Below are 11,316 nucleotides of genomic sequence, written 5' to 3'. Positions count from 1 at the left end.
TGATCTGTAACCATTTTATATGTTGCTGTATTCGATTCGCTAGTATCTTATTTGAAATTTTTGCATCTGTGTTCATGAGAGATATCAGTTTGCAGTTTTCTTTTTTCCTGTTATCTTTACCAGGTGTTGGTATCACGGTACCAACTGGCCTCATAAAATGAGTTGGGAAGTATTGCCTCTCCTTCAATTTTTTGGAAGAGTTTGAGGAGAATAGGTATTAAATCTTTGAATGTTTGAGAGAGTTCACTGGTGAAGCCATCTAGTCCTGGTATGTTCTTGATGATTGTTTCAATTTTTATACTGCTGATCGGTCTATTTAGATTTTCCAGTTCTTCTTGATTCAGTCTAAGAAGGTTGTAATTTTCTAAGTACTGGTCCATTTCTTCTAGGTTATTAAATTTGGTGTTATATACTTTTACATAGTATTCTTGTATGATCTTTTTTATTTCTGTGGTATCTGTCATAATTTACTCCCTTTTTTCCCTATTTTGTTATTTGTGTCCTTTCTCTCTTTTTCTTTAGTGAGTATAGCCAGGGGTTTGTTAATTTTATTAACCTTCTCAAAGAACCATCTCTTTGTTACATTTGCTTTTTTTAATTGTTTTTTTTTCAATTTCATTTATTTCTGCTCTAATTTTGATTATTTCTTTCTTTTTGTCGACTTTAGGCTTCATTTGTTCTTTTCTAGTTTTTTAAGATGAAGTGTTAGCTTGTTTATTTGGGCTCATTCTTGGTTTTGGAGATAGGCCTGTAATGATATGAACTTCCCTCTCAGGACCACTTTTGCCATGTCCCAAAAGTTTTGATATGTTGTACTATCCTTATCATTCGTTTCCATGTATCTCTTGATCTCTCTTTTTATTTCTTTCTATAACCCAGTTATTCTTCAGTAGCATGTTGTTTAATCTCCATGTATTATTTCTATATAACCCAGTATTATTTCTATAACCAAGTTATTCTTCAGTAGCATGTTGTTTAATCTCCATGTATTTGTGGTTCTTCCTGATTTCTTTTTGCAGTTGATCTCTAGTTTCAAAGCATTATGATCAGAAAATATGGTTGGTATGATTTCGACCCTCTTGTATTTGTTGAGGCTATCTCTGTATCCCAGTATATATTCAATCCTTGCGAATGTTCCATGTGCAGTAGAGAAGAATGTATAAGCAGCTGTTTTGGGATAAAAGGCTCTGTAAATGTCAATTATGTCCAGTTGGTCTAATGTGTCATTTAAGGATGTTATTTCCTTATTGATTTTCTGTTTGGATGATCTGTCCATGTCCGACAGTGGGATATTTAGGTTCCCTACTACAATAGTGTTTTGATCTGTTTCTCCCTTTAGTTCTGTTAGTAATTGTTTTATATGTTTCGGGGCTCCCTGATTAGAAGCATAGATATTAATAATTGTTATATGTTCTTGGTGCATGATTCCCTTTAACATTATGAAGTGTCCCTCAGTATCTTTCTTTACCTTTTTTATTTCGAAGTCTATTTCATGTGATATTACCACTACTATTTCATGTGATAGTACCACTACTCCCATTTTTCTCTAAATGCCATTTGCTTGAAATATCATTGTCCACTCTTTCACTTTGAGTCTATATTTGTCTTTGGAGCTGAGATGTGTCTCCTGGAGGCAGCATATGGTTAAGTTTTGGTTTTTGATCCATTCTTCAGCTCTGTGCCTTGGTTGGATATCAGAGCCCTGCTGTGTATAAAATAAGTGTCCAGGAAGAAAATGGGGGAGAAGAGAATGGGCTGGAAGTTGGTGGAACAGATGAGATGAGGACCAGAGGAAGAAATGGGAATTGATAAAATAGGGGAGAAGAAAGGAGAGGGAGAAAAAATTGGCAGCAGAGTGTACGGAAACCTGAAGGAGAAGGAGGATGTGTTGGTTGGGGCCCATAAGATTTGGAAGTGACAGGGGAGTGGAGATGAAACCTTAGAGTAGAAGACACATGGACAGGGATCCTCAGGGGAGAGAATGGGCTATAGGGTGAAAGAAGAACACATCAGAGGCCTGGGGGAAGGGAGAGCTCACTCCCTAGCCAGGATCAACTGCATGGGCAACTGCTGTGATTTATTGATAGCTGCTTTCTGCTCCAAGGAGCCTTGAGTGAGCAACATACCTATCCCAGTCCAGGGTCACAGCAGGGCTGAATATGCATCAATTTGTCCCTACCTTCAATGACCTCCCCTCTGGGGATTCTGCCTGCCCTGGTTGGTACCAGGTGGCAGAAGAAGAAACCAAAGACAAAGCCAGAAAGAGTAAAGCATCAAGGGGAAAAAGGAGCAGGCTGAAATTGTGGCTGGTGGTTACCTCTTGGTCAGCCAAAAGACTTGGATCTAAAGCAGAAATATCACTGACCCCGATAACCAGGGCAAGAGGGACATTAGATAGCACATGGCAAGCTGCCTTGCTGGCCCCTTGGGGTCTGGCCAGGTGTTGACTCTCTAGGAGGGGGCAAGACGGTGATTTTCAGACCTCTCAATTCCAGGTTATTTCTAACTCTTGACCCCAGGATATTGGACAGGACTTGGCCAGCTCTTGTTGTGGGCCTTCTCTCAGCTTTGGTGTCTTTATCCATGCTGACCATGGTCATGGGAGCCTGGTGATAACAGACTGGACCAGGCCACAGGCAGTGAGCTTTATTCAACAGCAAACATTGGATTTGTGTGCCCTGTACTTGGAATGACTTCCCAGGACTCCTGCATCCAGCTGGGACTCCATCAATAGCAGATGCCTCCTGGAGACCCCACTAGTGTGTCACACCACTTCCTTCTCAGCCTCAGTTCAGGTCAGACAAAACAGGCAGGGTGTTCATGCACCACTAGCCCCATGTTCTTGGAGATCCCATGAGAACTAAAGACCAGGAAGTCTGCTCTGGCCTCTGCCAGAGGGCCAGCCATTAGTCACTGGCCTACCGGGAGCCCAGTCTCACCTGCCCAACCTGGACCTTTTTAACCACCCAAGTCGTGGCTGCATCTGCATTCTCTCAATTTGCTCAAATGCCACAAGCTGTCTCCTTCAGCCTAGTGGCTGTTCCAGCCACAAGTCCTTACTCTAGAGCTGGGCGGTCACCAGACAACACTGGCAATTTCAGGGCTGCTTTCGGCCAGGAACTCCAGCCTTTGCTACTTCCTAGCTGGAAACTTCACATAGTTCTGTGATGCTGGCCCTTTCAACTAGTCCCCCACCCCACCAAGGGAAGGGCACTATGTCAGCCAGAAAGGGACAGGTCCCTTATGATTTCACTTCCATGTTCTCTTGGAACAGAGAGCAAAACCCTTAGAAGCAAAATGACCAACAGCAAATTCTGAGGCTCGGGCAACACAATGATGGTGACCGGATCATGAGGGGGGTAGAAGGGAAACAACATGTGGAAAGGGCATCAGCTCTACAATGAAGGTTAAAACCCAGACCACAGGTGCCAAGCATGCAGTGCAGCATACAGGTTTTGGATTACAAGGGAGAGACCCTGAAATTTTTCAGAGGTTTTTAATAATGTCTCGCTGACAGGCTTTACTTGGTCAAAAGGACACACAGCAGCAGGTTTTGGTCTGTCAAACCCTAGTTGAACATTGCAGTTACTCCAGATTTCTGAACACTCTGGAATGTGTTTTGGATTTGATGGGATTTTTTTTAATCCATTCACAGAAATGGCTGGCAAAGAACACTTGAGGAATCCCAGAGTCACTTTGAAATGCCTGGCAGGGTCTATGGCCATGCCACTCTGAACAAGCCCAATCCCATCTGATCTCAGAAGCTAAACAGGGTCAGGCCTGGTTAGTACTTGAATAGGAGACCACCTGGGAAGACCAGGTGCTGTAGGCATAAAAAATAAAAAAATAAGTGATTGTAAGCTGACAAAGTCCTTGCAATCCGTGAGGTCGACCAAGAGTTGCCTTGCCAGAAAGAAAGAAAGAAAGAAAGAAAGAAAGAAAGAAAGAAAGAAAGAAAGAGAAAGAGAAAGAAAGAAAGAAAAAGAAAGAAGGAAGGAAGGAAGAAGGAAGGAAGGAAGGAAGGAAGGAAGGAAGAAGGAAGGAAGGAAGGAAGGAAGGAAGGAAGAAAATGCCTGGCAGGACAGATGGGTGTTTCTTGAGATTGTGTCAAACCCATTAATCCACTGAGTTGAAAATGAGATGCACTTACAAAGGACATCTTCCACTCTTATTGATAAGTTTGCTTCTGGAGAGCTGGAAGAGGGACAGCATGGTCCATTTGGGATGGGATTGAAAGAAATATGGATATGACAAGAAGGCTGTGAAATGGAATCCACTCTCTATTTCGTAATATTTTGCAAGAAATTATACTTTGTGGAAAAATAAACAGTCTCATTGAGTGCAAATGGGGTTGGTGTACAGTCTGTCTCCTTGGTCTTGGGTTAAAATGGGGATCCAAGGGACACTGGAACAACCCAACTTTTTGTTGTTAATTTTTGCCCTGTGGAGGTGTTTGCCTGAAACTCAGTTGGGATTTCTCCCAGGAAGCACTCTGGAATTCATACAGAACCACACAAGATGCTTTGAACTGGATGCCAAAAACCTTCCTAAACTGGTCGTTGTGCAACGTCTGTTCAAATATTATGTGAGATGGGGGTTGGGGACAGGCCAAAGGGGCCTTTGGGGATCCACTGAATGGTGATGGGTGCTACAGAGACTGCCTGCCCTTTGTTTACATGTGTAGAATCCTAAGAACGGCCACTTGGAATGCATGTCATCTCAGACACCCATTTTCCCACGAGCATCAGAAATTCATGAGTCCATTAGGCAAGAAAGTTAAAAAAAGAAGCACTAAGTCACCTTGGAGCAAAGGAAAGGTTATTCACTATATAGAAAATTATCTGACAGAAGCCAGAGCCATCCCCCTCCTCAGCCACCAGGGCTCCAGACTAAGCTTTGTCCTCAGGTAAACAGAGCCTCCACTGGCCCCAGAGGCTGGGCAGCGATCTCCACTCTAGAAAACAGGAAGCTCTAGTCCTGAGGTGGATTCTGCCTTGTCCCTTGTAGGCCAGCAAGCAGGAGCTCCGACTGCTTAGACGTGGGAGGCATTGCACCCCCTGCTGGCCACGCGGATGCAGCGCATGAAGCTTCGACTATGATTTGGGGCTGGCATTGGGGGAACAGTCCCTTCCCAAAGGTTCCTTTGATGACATTTCCACCACTTTTAAAAAAGTTTATATCCTTGATTTAGGCAGAGACAGTATCCAAGGAGATTTTAGTTTTGTCAGGTGCATGATGCACTGATCTGGCAGTGACACATCTTCCAAATTATTGGCCACCCAGAGTCTAGTAATCATCTGTCATCCAGCAAACTATCACAATATTACTGACAGGATTGTTCTCACTTTTTTCACTTATCCATCAAAACCATGCCAAACCAAGTATTTCCATACATCTGTGGGGAAATAGAAATGAAACAATCACACACTCATCTAGATGATGATCCACGCACATGACACTTGATGCACACATGCTGATTTGCACTCACACTTAACACACGCAATACTCCCACATAACACTAAAAAACACATGAAAACACACCCCGACACTCACAGAAATGTTCACACAGACACACATGGGCAGACGTTCCACGCACTGACAATGCCAGCACAGACACATTCACTTATTCCCCACACAAACACCCACCTATGCAAAGAGGCTGTGAAAACACCTAGCCCGGGAACTTCTCTGACTCAGTGTCCAGACATTTAGGGACGTGGTTCAGCTACACAACATCCGCAGATGAACGAGCCAATGAGGTAGCCATGGCAGATCCTAACTAACACAGACACAGAAAAACCCCCAAAGTCAAGCAAGAATCCCAGCCAGGCCCTTGAGCCACCCAATACCTTTCTTCCTTTGCCATCCGTTCGTGGGTATTGCTGCTCAGTCTCCTCAGCCAGAGGGCTACTCTGGCTGGCCTTGCCTCAGGAGAAATGGGCATATGCCTGGCACCCTAACTTGGAGTGGGGACATGAAGTCATACTTTCTGAGCCAGAGGACAGGTTTCAAAACAAATCACTGACCCACATGCTCCTAGAATGCTGTTCTCAGCTGTGCTGGCATGGCCAGCAGAGGGCTTGACAGGAGCGAAGGTTCCACGAGGTAGGTTGCTTGGCTGGGACCCAGAACCCTGCAGTGGAGGAAAAGAGTATCCAGGAAATGGATGGGGGAGGGTAGAATGGGCCAGAAGTGGGTGGAATAGTTGGGGTGAAAACCAGGGTTGATGAAATGGGAGAGAGGGAGCGGGAAGGGAGAAAGAATGGGTGGCAATGGTATAAGAAAAACTGGAAGAGAAGGAAGATGGGCTGTTTGGAACCTATAGGAGTTGGAAGACACAGGGGAGTGGAGGTTGAAGCTTAGAGTAGAAGGCACATGGACAAGGGTTGTCAGGGGAGAGAATAGGCTACAGAGAGATGGGAGGATACAGTAGAGGCCTGGGGGAAAGGAGAACTCTTGCCCTGGCCACTGCATGGGCAACAGTTGTGATTTAATGACAGCTAGTCCTCTCTCCAAGGAGCCTTGATTGGGTAATTCACCTGTGCCAGTCCAGGGTCTCAGCAGGGTTGAATTTACATCAATTTGCTCCTGTCCTCACAGAGCTCCCCTCTGGGGCTTCTGCCCGCTCTGGGCCTGGCAGGTTATGGATGGCAGAAGAGGAAACAGAACAGAGCCAGAAAGAGTAAAAGCTCCATGGGAAAAGGGAATAGGCTGAAATAGTGGCTGGTGGTCACTTCTTGTTCAGCCAACAGATTTTGATCTGAAGCAAGAATATCGCTGACCCTGACAGGGCAAAAGAGACATTGGATCCCACTTAGAAATGTGGTATGCTACAAAACACAAAACACCCACAGATGAATAAGCCAATTAGGTGGGCCATGTCTGACCTGAGTGACGCAGACACATAAAAAACACCCAGTCAAGCAAGCTCCCCAACTAGGGCCTTGAGCCACCTGATTTTTTTTTTTTGCCCTGTAGGACTGGGCCTTGCTGTGCAGTCACCTCAGCAGTTGCCTCAGCCCTCTGGCTGGCCTTGCCTCAGGAGGAATGGCTGTATGCATGACAGTCTGAATTGGGGAGATGTTGCAGGATTGCTCTTCCTGAGCCACAGGCCAGGCTTAAAAACAAATTACAAACCTACACACCCCAAGAACACTGTCCCCAGCTGCCCCTGCCTGGCCAGGAAGGGGGTTGACAGTATCCAAGTTCCCAGGAGCTGGGGTGCCTGGTTGGGACCCAGAGCCCTACTGTGGAGGAAAAGATTCTTTAGAAATAGGATAGGTGACAGGGAGAATGGGCTGGAATTAGGTAAACGAGCTGTGGTGAGGGCCAGAGGTAGAGGGACAGGGGTGATGAAGATGGGAGAAAGAGAAGAGGGAGGGAGAAAGAATTTTCTGCAGGAGTATAAGGAAACCTGGAGGAGGAAAAGGATGAACTGATTAGAGGAAGCAGGAGCTGGAAGAGATAAGAGAGTCAAGGTGGAATCTTAGAGTAGAAGGCAAAAGGAAAGGGACATCAGGGAAAAGAATGGGGCTTAAGAGTGATGGTAGAAGATAGTGGAGGCCTGGGAAAGGGGAGAGCTCTCTGAGTGGCCAGCATCAACTGCATGAAAAACAGCTGTGATTAATTGATGGCTAGTTCTCTCTCAAAGGAGTCTTGATTGGGTTACTCACTTGTGCCAAGCAAGGGGCATGGAGGGGTTGAATTTGCCTCAACTCACCCAGAACTACCTTCTGGAGCTGCCACTAGTCCTGGGCCTGACTGGTTCTGTTGACAGAAGAGGAAACAGTGAACAGAGCCAGGGAGGGTGAAAGCTCCATGGAAAGGTGGGTGGACTGGAAGAGTGGCTGTTGGTCACTTCTTGGTCAGTCAACAGACTTGGATCTAAAGCAGGAATTTCAGTGACATGGACAGTCAGAGCAGGGTAGAAAATGGGACCCCACAAGGCTAGCTACCCTGTAGGTCCCCCGGGGTCTGGCCATGTGCTGATACTTCAGGAGAGGGCAGAGCGGTGGCTTCGAGACCTCCCAATTCCTGGCCTGTTTCACGTCTGCCCTTGAGCAGCCTGGGCAGAACCCAGCCAGCTGTTGTCCTGGATCCTATTTCAGATTGCCTTTCTTCAATACTGCTGGTATTGGTCGCAGAAGTGTCATGATAACAGCCTGTAGGGGGCCACAGGCAGAGGGCTTCATTTAACAACAAAAGTTGGATTTTTGTGTCCTATATCTGGAATGATTTCTCAGGATTCCAGTGTCCAGCTGTGGCTCCATCAATAGCAGCCTTCTCCTGGGGACCCTACTAGTGTATCATATCATCTCTTCCCCAGTGTCAGCTCAGGCCAGAACAGATGGGCAGGGTAATCTAGCTTTACTGATTCCAGGGTACTTGGAAACCTCATGTGAAACAAGGCTCAGGAGGCCTACTCTGGCTTATGCCAGAAGTCAGGCCATTAGACACCGGCCTACTGGGAGGCCAACATCACCTGCCACACATTGATCTCTTTGGCCACCCAAGTTGTGGATGCGTCGGCATTCTCTCAATTTCATGGATGCTGCTGGCTACTCCCTTTAGCCCACTGGCTGGTCCAGCAACCAGTCCTTAGTTGGGAGACTGATGGTCACCAGGCAGCAGTGGTGATTTCAGGGCTGCATCAAGATAGGAAATCCAGCTTTTGCCACTTCCTAGCTAGAAAGCTCACCTAATTCCTCTGTGACATTGGCCTTTTCAGCCAAGCGTCCACCCCACCGAGGTAAGAACAATATGTCAAACTGAAAGAAACAAGAAATATTTTTACACAGCAATGTGTTCTTGGAAGAGAGAGCAAGAGCCCCAGAAACAAAATAAGCAACAACAAATTCAGAGGCTCAGACAACATTTTGGTGGTGAGCATGACCAACATTTTGGTGGTGAGCGTGACCAACATTTTGGTGGTGACCAGAGCGTGAAGGCAGTGGAGGAAATGCCATGTGGAAAGGGCGTCAGCTCTAGGGTGATGATTCAAGCCCAGGCAGCAGGTGCTGAGCATGCCATGGAGTATACAGTGTTGGATGATTAGGTAACACACCTAACATTTCTCTGAGGTTATTAAGCAGTGCATCCTCCGATAGCTCTCACTTGGTAAAAAGGAAACACAGCAGCAAACTTTGATTTGTCAAACACAAGTCAGGCATTTAAGTTACTACAGATTCTGAGACAAACTGCAAAAATTTTTTGGACTCGATGAGAGTTTTTAATCCATTCACAGAGATGGTTAGCATTCAAACATTTGCATCATCCCAGAGTCACCCCAAAGTGACTGGCAGGGTGACTGCATCACTTTTTCATGAGAACATGTCAAACACATTCATGCTCTGAGTTGAAAACCTGATGCATTCATAAAGGGCATGTTCCACTCTTATAGATAAGTCAGCTTCTTGAGAGCTGGAAAAGCAACAGTGTGATATGGGATTAGGTTGAACGAAATATGGAAATGACAAGAAATCTGTGAATCAGCATTCATTCTCCATTTTCCAAATTTTTTCAAAGAATTATACTTTGTAGAAAAATAAACAGAGTACAGCCGAGTGGGGTGCATGCTGTTTCTCTTCAGGCTCAAATGGGGCTCCGTGGGTGTAGGGTTAACTCAGAACATAGCCCCACTACATAGTCAAATGACATATCTGCTTGGCCAGCAGCCAAGGAAGGCAGTAACCAAAGATATTTCAGCAATTTCTACTCCCAAAATCGATTTCTACTGCTCACATGGATGTTATCTGCTCCTGTAACCAAGCAGCACATCTTGCTCCCATATGCCTGAGAAGGCTTCTTCTCCCCCAATGATATAACCCCTCCCTCTGCTTGTGTGCATAAAAAAGCAAACAAACTCTGCTTGCTCTTGGTCAGCAGCTTTCTTCCTGCAGCTCCAAGCAGCTGCTGCTGAAGCTTCCCTGCCTTGTGAGTAATAAACAGCATTTCTCATCCCTCTGGTCCTTCTGATGGTTCTTCCAGAATATACAAACCTAGGTGCAAGTTAAAGGCCTAGGTCTCTTGCATTACAAGAGACCTAGTTGGCAGAGTATTCCACAAAGTATCCCAGTTGAGTCAACCTCAAATGAGGAGAGCAAGCAAGCCTGGTAAGGGTCTGTTGGATGGAATCCCAGGATGGATCTCTGGGTCCATTTGTTTGAGGTGGCAAGGCTTTTGGATTCTTAGGGCCCACCATGGGAATGGGGGGTTGCCCCCAACACACCTTTGGGCCTCTTACAGAGTATTTTCTGAAAATAGGAGAATTGTGTTATTTAAAACAAAGGAGCTGCAGACTGTAGCAGCCACAGATGGCTGGCCCCTCTTGCTGGTGATGAGTGAGGCTACTGCTAAATGGTTGCAGACTGAAGAAAAGGTGAAAAAGTGGAAGAGGGACTAAGGCTAGAAAGAGAACTGCAAGTCACACAGGCTTATAGCAAGAATGTTCTGGGACAACAGTTAGAAAAGAATACTAAGCAACTGGAGGACGGCCTGCCGCCATGCAAAAATTTGGGAGTAGAAGCTAATGAAAGCTCTCAAATGGACAGTAATTGTACAGTCTTACTGGAACCCCAGTAATTGGAACTCCACAGCAGAAAGTGAATTTGAGTGAGGTGAAGAAATAGAGGTGTCCCACCCAGAGGAAATCACATATGTGTCTCTGGCCTACCAGGTAATTGTTCAAAACCTAGAGACTCAACAAGAATGACCTGAGGGGCAAGATTCAAGGACCTGCCTAATCTCCTTACAAAATCTACATACCTCTGCTTGGCCATATAGATTGGTGCCAGAAAAGATCAGAATCCATCATGGGTTGACTATTTCACCTCTGGGATACTGGTGTTGATGGCTTATACTGTCTGGGGATGAGTTGACTTGGATGGCCTCTATAACCACCCACCCTTCTTTGTGCCAATGCATACATAAGGCAATCCAATATACAGAAAATGTGTTGCTACTGAACTAGCTCCCTGCAGGCTGCTGAGTGGCTTGGCCAAAAGAAGGTGATTTGCTAAAATGTCTATGTCAGAACTACAGGTGTTTTTTAGGGAGATGGGAATGTGGCATTCTATTTACAGTGAACCATTTGAGGGCCTTGATGCAGTGCCATTTACAGCAGGTATGGGAGACCACATCATTCAGCTGGCCCTGCCTGCCTATTATGGTACTTTGGCTCCCATCCTGTTCACCCTAGTGGGGAGAACAATTCAGATGGCAACACAGGTTGTTGCCCATTTGAGAGAAATTTAACTGGCCAGACAGAAACAATGGGCATGACAGGTCCAGGGGAAAGAGAGTCAATTCTCGGTGTAT

The 11,316-nt window shown here is 45.7% G+C and overlaps 1 pseudogene; it reads left to right on the top strand.

The window, feature by feature from the left end:
• The first annotated feature begins 3,713 nt into the window (after positions 1-3,713).
• Positions 3,714-3,832, top strand: LOC120599469 (uncharacterized; annotated as a pseudogene).
• Positions 3,833-11,316: the final 7,484 nt, after the last annotated feature.

The sequence above is a fragment of the Pteropus medius genome, unplaced genomic scaffold, assembly GCF_902729225.1.
Source record: "Pteropus medius unplaced genomic scaffold, Ma_sr-lr_union100, whole genome shotgun sequence".
NCBI classification, from domain to species: domain Eukaryota; kingdom Metazoa; phylum Chordata; class Mammalia; order Chiroptera; family Pteropodidae; genus Pteropus; species Pteropus medius.
This window is presented reverse-complemented; position numbering and strand designations above follow the sequence as displayed.